At 33.2% G+C, this 11,270-nt stretch overlaps 1 long non-coding RNA gene across 1 annotated transcript; it reads right to left on the minus strand.

Moving 5' to 3' along the window:
• Window positions 1-1,006: 1,006 nt before the first annotated feature.
• LOC116024001 lies at window positions 1,007-10,500 on the minus strand. Its single transcript, XR_004099475.1, has 3 exons — window positions 10,251-10,500; window positions 9,230-9,282; window positions 1,007-1,232 (listed from the first exon to the last, which is right to left on the minus strand). It is a non-coding gene; the product is annotated as an uncharacterized LOC116024001 (long non-coding RNA).
• Between the last annotated feature and the right edge of the window lie 770 nt (window positions 10,501-11,270).

The raw sequence follows: 11,270 nt of genomic DNA on the forward strand, positions 1-11,270 counted from the left end.
TGTACTGAAGGTACATTATTTGATATATATACTATCAAATAATGTACCTACAGTACAAAAATAATGTACCTTCAGTATAAAAATAATGTACTTTTTATTTTTGGTCCACACAGCTGTGTGGACTATGGTCCATGCAATAATTTGCCTGTTTTAGGACGATGGTCCACTGCATAATTTGCCTGTTGAGAGAGGCCAACGCCCAGTTTTGTGAACATACTAATTTGATTGATGTTTTGTTTTTGGGCCATGGATCTAATATTAGGCTGTTGGGCCGAATTTCTTAATTGGGTGTAAATTAAATATAACTTCATATACTCTTGGGCTATTGTTAAGGATTCGGGCTTGGCTTGTGAAATGAAAATGGCCATTGGTCTATAATTTGAATTATTATTATATATATATATATAGTGATGTTCAATATAAATATTCAAATTATTGCTAACAAAATATACATTTTGTGTTGAATTTTTAAGAATAATTATTGATTCTATACCATTTTTTAGAACATGAATATCAAATATGTTTTTTTTATTTAATATATATTTCATAATCAATTTAACAATTTTAATAAAATATCAAAATTACATCGAGTTGCATAAACCTCTCCTTAGTTAAATATTACATATTTTGAATTAATAATTGTATAATATATACTAATACAATTAATTGTATTCATATCGTGCAACACACGGGTGACAGTAAACAACTTGAGGAATTTGTAAATTGGATCGCAACTATAGGCGATGGGATTGTGGGTGGTCAAAATGTTGAGGTAGAGATACAGAATGATATGTTATTACCATATAATGGAGACCCAGTGTCCACCATAGTTGGAAGTACGTTCCCTATGTTCATGAGTTGCAATTCAGATTCTAACTTTGAAGGCTGAGTTATATTAACCCCAATGCTTGATGTGGTTAATTCCATCAATGACTATAGGGGGGATTTGCATATTGGGGCAAGCAAAACATACTTCAGTTGTGAGAGTGTGTAAATTAGACTCAAACAGCGATTTACTTGATAATGTATACACTCCTTAGTTCCTAAATGGTATAAGGGGGTCAGGTGTCCTCAACCATTACAGCCGTTTCAAATGTTTGATACAAAAAAGCTTCACCTTAAACAATAGGCAAAGTTTAAACTTATGCAAACCTTAAACCCCTGCTACTGCCTCCCCAATCACAATAGCTCACTACCAGCTTCTGAAGTTGCAAAACACCTCTTAGTGCCATCTGATCATTGAATTTACAGAGTTAGAGCCTATCAGTAAATATAACAGTTTTGACAATCGCAGATGACAAATAGTATATAACTATATATGCAAAATAAATTTGCCCATATTTACACGTACTACAAATAAGATAGGAAGGTAGGAGGATATGACGAGGAAAATTGGAATATTCAATTTCAGCCAGTAAAAATCTTATAACAAACTCTAGTAAACTGGGTTCATTCCTAATTTACATGGTTTGATTGATTGTAACTGTTTACCACAATGCAGGAGCAATGTTTCAAACAATTTTTAAAAAATGAAAAGAAACAGAAAAAACAGCAAAATTTTGGCACCAAACTTTTGAAGCTTTTACTATAAAAATCATGCCGTCAAATACCAATGAACTAGTGCTAATTTTATCACTTTTGGCCAAACAAGTAATATTGGTACTAACCAAAATAAAACAGCAAAAGAATCATAGAGAGTAACATACTTTAACTCTTTAAGCTCATAAACAAACAGAGCAAGAACAAGTCGCACCACATTTATTCCAGATCTAATTGGTGTATACATGCAACAACAATGCATAAAAATAATAAATTGAAGAATGTGATTAGTGAAAAGAAACAGAACATGGAGTGAATCTTAATCAATAATTAGTAATTCCTAGAAGCTGGAAAAATTGAAACCAAATATTGATTATTTAAGTATATCTAGTTAATGGTGTGAAATTGTATCTTCATTATTTAGTTAGTAAAATCGATTATGAGTGTGTGCATCATTAATTTTGTTGAAGAATATCTTAATCAATGGGAGTGATCATTTGAAAAAAAAAAAATTCATTAAGATGCTCCACTAAATATTATGGACTTAATTATTAGATTCATATATCCCAAAATTGGATTGTATGTCAAACAATAAATCCAAAAGATTCCACAAGCTAAGTATTAATCTTGTATTTGTTCATATAAATTCATAAGTTCAAATTATTGAACATTTGGTTGTGCAACATATTTATGAAAATGTTGTAACAATATTAAGAAGTTTATTAGAACAAAAACATTTAACCTGTAGTGCATTGTTATTTAATAAATTCTTTAGCATTTAATAGAGTCTTGTAGTCTCTTCAAAATTGATCCTGGGATATTAAGTAAGACGCAAGACAATTTTGCGAGACATAAAAGTAAGACTCATAATGTTTAGTTCATTTAAAGTAGACTTTGAAGACATTTGGAAAGTTATGGTGTATGTTTAAAATTCCAAATTTATGGGCTTAGAATTTTGGTTTGTTGTCTAAGTTGTTGGAATATAATGCTTCTATGACTAAACTATCTTTTAGTTATTTTGATGAGTGGGAGTGACAAACATGTCAACTCCAAGCTTTTAGCCATTAGAGGTACTGCTTAATTAAGTTAAGTTATAAACAAGTCATGGAATATAGTTAGCATTATGCTAACATTAAGAGATCTCTACTTAAGACATGCTTTTAAGTATCTTAGAGATCATACAGTGTACTCTCTTGTGCAATTTGGATGGTTTTCTCTTTTCAATTGCATGCTCTTATATATTTTATTTTGAGAAGCATCCCTTAAGGTACCAGGAATAAACGTTGGGCTTGTTCATAAAGGATTTAAGTTGAGGAATTAAAAATGCATGTGATGCATAGAAGATATTACTCTTTCTAATAGATCGGATGACATATTACTATGATTCATGTGTTTTGTTCTTTGATGAGAGTTGTGCTAGTACTTGCACCAAGTGAGCTTGTTAATTAGTCTAGTTGGACTGAATAACTAAAAGTAGTTGTTCTATTGGGCCTTGTGCCTAACATAAAGCCTGTATATTGATGGGATATATGATAGAATATATATTACCTTAAGTTATGGTACTCATGCTGCTAAGAATAATACCAGTACACCATCTACGATTCTGAGTCTATGTGTGAAACAAAACGGCTAATGTGTTTACAGTTCAAAAGGCAACACAAGAAGATCAATTATGGTTGGAGATCTACACTGCTTCCGCTCCTGCTACTACGAGGTTAGGTTTCTTGTAGATTCTACTTTATATGGTTAGATCTAACAGGAGATCGACTTAAAGTACTAAAAGTAGCTAGAGCATTGGCCACCTAGTTCAGCTCACGATAGACATGAAACAGAGATGATGACCACGAAACTAATAAATCTTGAATACGAAGAACGACGACATTTCAGATCAGCTAAGGAACTTGTGGCCCAACCTACATGACCAATTTGCTTGGCCAGTCATCCAACCTGCTTGACTAGTTCAGTTGACCGGTCGCCCGACCTACTGAATTGTCCACCGTACTAGCTACCCATCTTGCATGTCAAATCCACATGACAGGTCACCAAACTTGCATGACCAGTTCACCTGATTGGTCGACTAACCTACATGGTCAGTCTACCCAATCGGCCTCCCAACATGTATGACAAGTCCACCCGACTGGTCATTTGTCTTGCATGACCAATCCCCACAATTTTTTTTGAGAACAATCGAGTTCTCAAATTATAGATCCAATACTCCTCTCTGCCACAATTTTTTGAGAACGTTTGAATTCTCAAATTATCCATCCATACTCCTCTCTACCTCATTTTTTTGAGAACGTTTGAGTTCTGAAATTATCTATCACATATTCCTCTCAAAATTTTTAAAAACGTTTGATTTCTCAAATTATCCCTCCAATATTTCTCTCTATCAAAATTTTTGAGAACGTTTGAGTTCTCAAATTACCCATCCAGTGTTCCTCTCCGTCGAAATTTTTGAGAACGTCCAGGTTCTCAAATTATCCATTATGTACTCCATTAACCATCCAGTACTTCGTTAAACATCCAATACTCCATTAACTATCCAATACTGCATTAACCATCCAGTACTTCGTTAACCCTCTAGTACTCCATTAACCATCCAATACTCCTCTTCGTCAAGATTTTTGAATCCATCCAATAAGTAGAATTCTCTTTAATCACATTAAAAATTCTCTGTTAAAATATTAATATGTTTATACATAATTATTTTCAAAAAGACAAAATCTTTAATTAAGTGACCACTTAATGTCTTGTATCACCTAACGTCTCATTTTAATTACCAAGTGAATGTCTAGGTATTCAAATTTTAAACCCAAAAAAAAAAACAATAACTTAATGAATTGCAACTTTTTATTTAAAACGATATGTTTTTTTTTTTGTTTTTTTTTTTTTACTTAATGATTATACAATGTAAAAGAATTTATTAACAACTATATATCTATATTAATGAATATATACATAAATCAATGAGTACAATCTTAGATAAAAAATGAAATGCACTCAGACGGATTCAGCGGAAGATGAAGATTTACTCGAGAGAAGTACGAAGACGACCAAGCGAAATGGTGAACCTGCTGAAGTTAATCTCCCATCTGAAGAATGAAGAATCGCCTTTGGCACCATACACAATCCGCATGTACATGTATTTCAAAACTATTTTATTCAATTCTTTAACCCTTTTTGAAAAGTTAAATAATAATATAAATAGGACACTTATCGCCCACAGTTTCACTAACTTCTGGTTTTTAGCTTTGACATACCAACACCGACCGACCGTTCAATTCATTAATAAAATGCTTTATTGTTATTTTAAAGGCGCAACAATCAACGCAAATTATATCGTGGACCGCGGTCTCAAAACGACGTCGTTTTGATTAATAAAAACATTGTGGACCGCGGTCCCAAAACGACGTCGTTTTGATTAATGAAAACAAACGGATGAATTCGCGCCACTCACTTTCTTTTCATATATACTGCAGTTACATTTCAACACAACTTCAGTTACATTTCAACACAACTGCAGTTACATTTTGATATAACTACAGTTTCATTCGCTAATATAAAAACACAAAAGTGAAACTGTTATTCAGTATCTGTTCATATACACTGCAGTTACATTTCAACACAACTACAGTTACATTTTCATATAACTACAGTTTCATTCGATAATATCAAACACAAATGTGAAACTGTTATTCAGTATCTTTTCATATGCACTGCAGTTACATTTCAACACAACTACAGTTACATTTTCATACTACAATTTCATTCGATAATATCAAAACAAATGTAAGGCAGTATCTTTTGGAATTAACTGTAGTGTCAATTACGGGGCTCCGTCTCCCACTTACTAAAACGACGTCGTTTTGAGACCGTGGTCCACAATGCATTGTGGACCGCGGTCCACGATATAAGAACTGAACAATCAAGGTACCAAAATTAAAAAATTTGAAGGAAAAGAAAATTAATTTTGATACTCTAATTATCAGCAAATCCTATTTTTAGTCTTCAACTATTATTACGTTGCTATATTTATTTTTAACTTTTTTAAATTTTATCATATTTTATTCTTGATATTTTGTAATTGCTACCATTAGTATTCTATTTAAATTTTTGTCATTTAATCTTTAACATAGAGGGTTAATATGTAAATTAATTATTCAAGTTTCTTATTCTAACATGTAACTTATGCTCCTGTATCGTAAAATATTTTAATTGAATGATAAATTTATGTATTAACTCATTTTATTAAACCTTAGAATTATAGAAAATTCTTATTGAGTACTAAATTTAAAAATATAAAAGTCAATGATGTTATATGATTTAAAATTAAAATAATATATATATTTTTGGTGAAACAACCTAGATCATTATTGGACCTCGAGACAATTACTCGCGTAAGTTTTAATTAAATCTTCCAGCCCTACACTACTACACAGATGGCTTTTAACGTGTAACCCCTCGGTTTTTTCGACAAAGTTAGGGTTCGAAAAATATTTTTTAGGCTATAATATTTATGAGATGATCTCTCGGTACTTCAGAAGGATTTTTTTTTATAAGTGAGGCTAATTATTAATAAAGCTGCGGTCTACGTACCGGTCACGAACCGTAAAAATTTTAAGGATGTATATACAGTTCGAATTTTCCTAGAAAATGGATTATTAAGTATGATACGATTAAGCCTGAACTTTCTATTTAGTTCAAGTGGAAATTTAAACCGACTGTAAGAGTAAATTTGTTATCGACCTTGTACCTATATTTCGCGAGATACCGAAAAATTCTCAATTTTAGTGATTATCGACGGGATTATTTTTAGGATAATTTTGGTATTAGAATTTTCCCGAATTAAGCTATAATCATCCGAACTTTCATCTGATTTAACCCCAAACTAGCAAAATAAAATTGTTCTTCAAGGAGCCACCATAGGGAGATGACAAGTGGCAATCCAATCACCACTTGGTTGGCTCATTTATGGCATGTCATAAGAAGTATGGGAATGTTGCACTTGATTTCTTAACTTTCAAGCCAAACTCACATCATCTCTCTCTCCTACTCCACCATTCGAAAATACCATAAGGAAGAAGAAGAAAGGAATTAGTTTAGTCTTCCACTTGTGATCAAGAACTCCCAAGCATTTCTTCAACTCAAGTGTCTAAGTGTAGGTAAGACTTTGGACTTTGTTTGGTTAAATCCTTCCTAGAACTTAAGTGTAAACTAAAGGTGCATGAAAATGTTGTTGTTATGGTGATATTTTTAGGATCTTTGGTGAAAGACTCAAGGGAAGACATCATCAACTCCTACGGTTTTTAGGATATTCTAAAGAGGTAAGGAATCCCTTAAGTTGGTTTAGTCACTTGAAGGTGAACAAATGCTAGTAAATTATGTGACTAGGAATTTTATGCGAAAATTATGTGTTAAGTTCGTGGATCTACTAGTTGATTCAAGAAACCACACTTTGGATTTTTGGTAATTTTTGTATACATGTTCATAGCTAATTTATGCATGTATATGTTGTATTTATGCCCATATAGGCTTATACTTGTGAAAATAGTGAAAGGAAATCAGGATAGATTCTGGCAGTAACTTCCGAGATTTATTGGGAAAATTTGGTAAGGTATTTTGACTCCATTTTTCTCCAGATATGTAGTTCAATAAGTGTAGAACCCGCATATAAAATTTCATAATGATCGGAGTAGTATAAGTATGGTTTTCGAATTTTTTTTCCAAAACTGGTCCAGAGAGAGAAATTCTGGACAGCACACTGCCAAGGGCAAAAATGGAATTTTCTGTGTTTATTCGTGGATCAAAATGACCAAAACTTTTTATGGACATCAAGTACTATAAGTTGGGGTTCTACCATAAAAATTTCAAGTGAAAAAGAGTTCGGGAACTATTTTTACCGGCTCAATCTTTCGGACTGCGCCAAGCTGAAATTTTCTGAAAAAGAATAGTTAGGAGCAATTTTGACAAAAATATGTTGTAATAAAAATAGTAACGAAATTTTGGAATGTCACAATCAATTTGGAACAAGAATTGTGTTTTTAAGAAACAAGTGTGACTCTTGTCACTTGGAAATTTCGTGGTGAAAAGCCATTGACAAATGTGTGTATTTTGGAAACATATTTGGATAAGTATAATTGTTTTGAGTCGTCATGTGAATATGCTAATGTGAGATGTCTTGTATGATTAATTCATACTGCAGAGCGAAGTCTATTCGCTGAGTGAATGGTGAGGTGTCTTGTATGATTAATAAATACTGCAGAGCGAAGTCTATTCGCTGAGTGAATGGTGAGGTGTCTTGTATGATTAATTCATAGTGCAGAGCGAAGTCTATTCGCTGAGTGAATGGTGAGATGTCTTGTATGATGAATTCATACTGCAGAGCGAAGTCTATTCGCTGAGTGAATGGTGAGATGTCTTGTATGATTAATTCATACTGCAGAGCGAAGTCTATTCGCTGAGTGAATGGTGAGGTGTCTTGTATGATTAATTCATATTGCAGAGCGAAGTCTATTCGCTGAGTCAATGGTGAGATGTCTTTTATGATTAATTCATACTGCAGAGCGAAGTCTATTCGCTGAGGGAATGGTGAGGTGTCTTGTATGATTAATTCATACTGCAGAGCGAAGTCTATTCGCTGAGTGAATGGTGAGATGTCTTGTATGATTTATTCATACTGCAGAGCGAAGTCTATTCGCTGAGTGAATGGCGAGATGTCTTTGTATGATTAATTCATACTGCAGAGCGAAGTCTATTCGCTGAGAGAATGAGTGGGAATTAAAAATGTCGTGTCCCGAACAATGATGTGTGTGTTGTGATTCTCACTTTGGATTGAGTGGAAATTCTCGGAAATGAAAGTTTTGCAAACTTGTCCGAAAGGACATGAAAATGATTTGAGCGGCAGTTATGCCATGGTATTTAACTGAGAAAACTTTACATGATTTAACTCGTATACTCTGCCATACTTTCTTTTATTGATAATCTGGTTACAGGTAGATTTTCAACTTATGGAAAAAGCTACAGTTTTCTGAGAATTATGTCTTTCGAAACCTTTGTTCACTTTTGAGTGACAATGGATTTCCTTACTTAGTCGTCGCGCTAACAAAACTTCATTGTGTCCTTTATTAGATGCAGTCTAGCGTGGGCCTCTGTGGCCCGATGAGCTCTGAATAGGATGGGAGTCGAGGTTGAAGACTACTCTATCCTAGAATAGACACCCTGGAAGGATTAGTTTCATATGTACACTTTTGGATGTTGATATGGTTATTTGAGGTTGTAAGTTTAGCCTTAGCGTTTGGGTATAGGAGAAATACCTAAGCGTGGCGGTAACACCCAGTTTTCTGCTGGTTTGATGCTTCCGCAATGTATTGTATTATTAGGGATTTTGTAATAAATCCAAGAGGTGAAAATTGGGGTGTTACATAACGTCGGCTAAATGGACCATTTAACGTCGGCTAAAATTCGACGTTGATTTGGCAGACATTGTAAAGTCAATCACCGTGTGGCTAATCACCGGATGCATAAGAGGAAGCCGAAAACATAAATAAGCACAGACCACAGTGTGGCTAATCACCGGATGCATAAGAGAAAGCCGAAAACATAAATAAGCATAGACCACGGTGTGGCCAATCACCGGATGCATAAGGGAAAGCCGAAAGTTCGTAGAAAAATAAAGAAATAGAGATTTTACCTCACCAAAGATTTGTCCACGTCGATAAGCAAATCTCGAATCAAACTAATCACCTACAATGGAAAGGAGGATTTTATCATAACTAAAACTATTTGTAATGTAGTATAAAGTAATGTTCTAGGAAAGGAGAAACAAAATACTTCAAAGCCACATGAAAGCACTGTCAGGACATTGCCATTTTTTTTAATTATAAATTAAGATATACAATAAGTTGGTAATAATACAATTAAGTAACTTATTAACATGTTAGATTGGTTATTAGTCAATAATTAAATAGTTTATTTTCATTTTCATAAATTTCCTTCAATGATTGTATGATGGATTAAGTGAGAAAATATTAAGGAATACACCGCGTTTTTTTTTTCATTGCAATTGATTGATCATATAAGTGGGACTTTAATGTATTTCAAAATATATTAACATTATTTACATAAATTTGAAATAAATTACAATAATTCGAAATATAATAATAATAAAGCCTAAAATACACAATATTTCTAAAATTCAAAACATATTAACATTATTTACCAAAAATTGAAATAAATTAACAATAATTCGAAATATAATAATAATAAATCCTAAAACACACAATAATTTCTAAAATTCAAAACATATTAACATTATTTACCAAAAATTGAAATAAATTAATAATAATTCGAAATATAATAATAATAATTCCTAAAACACACAATAATTTTTAAAATTCAAAACATATTAACATTAATTACCACAATTTGAAATAAATTAACACCAATTCGAAATATAATAATATTAATTCCTAAAACACAAAATAATTTCTAAAATTCAAAATATATTAATATTAACTACCAAAATTTGAAATAAATTAACAATAATTCAAAATACATAACCAAAAAACTTATAAAATTCAAAATATACATCTAATAATTCCTAAAATTTGAAATGCATTAATAAATATTCCAAATATAATTAATTTCAAACTCTAATAACTCAAAAATTAAAACAATTAAAAAATTAATTAAAAAAATGAAGTTAACGTTACCTGTGCTGTGGAGACCGGACGGCGGTACGGCGGTGCATCGGAGCTCGCGTTCCAGCGGTGGTGCGGCGGCGGGAGGTGGCGTTGCAGTGGCGGAGGGAGGTGGCATTGCAGCGGCTAAGGCGGTGTTGCAGCGACTGCTGTGGTCTTGCAGCGGCGGAGGATGGCGGTGGGTGTGCTTTGCGGCGATGGGTGTGCGACGGCGGTGGAGCTGTGCGAATGCGGTGGAGGTGTGCGACGGCGGTGGAGGTGTGCGACGGCAACAACGGTGTGCGAAGAAGGAAGAAGAAACGTTTTAATTTGGCGTAGTAAATATGGTCTGAAATTTTGGGCCTCCCGCTTTATTAAAAACCCTATGACGTCGGTTATTTATAATAACCGACGTCGTAGGTTAAAAACATTTTAATTCGACGCGATACGACATCGGCTAAACTCCTAGTCGACGTCCTATCGCGTTGTCATCTTATTTATACGCGATACGACGTCGGCTAAACTTCTAGCCGACGTCGTATTGCGTCGTCGACTTATGTCATATCTTTAACGTCGGTTATTCCTTAACAATCGACGTTAAAGAGTTTTAATTTTTTTGAATTATTTAACGAACCTTTAACGTCGGGTAGTGATTTAGCCGACGTTAAATAGCGGACGTTGTATGTGATCTCTGTACTAGTGCTAGTAGAATATTCTCAAAGTAGGTGATGCCCCAATCTCCTATTTGTCCATGATTAACCAGCCAGTCTGTACAACGATTACCTTCGCAATAAACATGACGAAGCACAATAGTTTATATATGACTAAAGGTGGAACAATAGTTTATGACAAATTTAAATTTACTTTTAATTAGAGCTAACTAGTTCTTATAATCTCTAAAAAGTTGTAAGTACTAAATTATGTACTCAATTTTTACAAAATTATTGTAAACTTGATCATCTGATTCTTACACACTATCAAGATTAATTCGTAAGATTAGAGTAAAAGAACTGAATTAACATTAAACAATTAGGCCCCGTTTCGTAAATAGTT

This window comes from Ipomoea triloba, chromosome 7 (genome assembly GCF_003576645.1).
Source record: "Ipomoea triloba cultivar NCNSP0323 chromosome 7, ASM357664v1".
Lineage (NCBI taxonomy): Eukaryota > Viridiplantae > Streptophyta > Magnoliopsida > Solanales > Convolvulaceae > Ipomoea > Ipomoea triloba.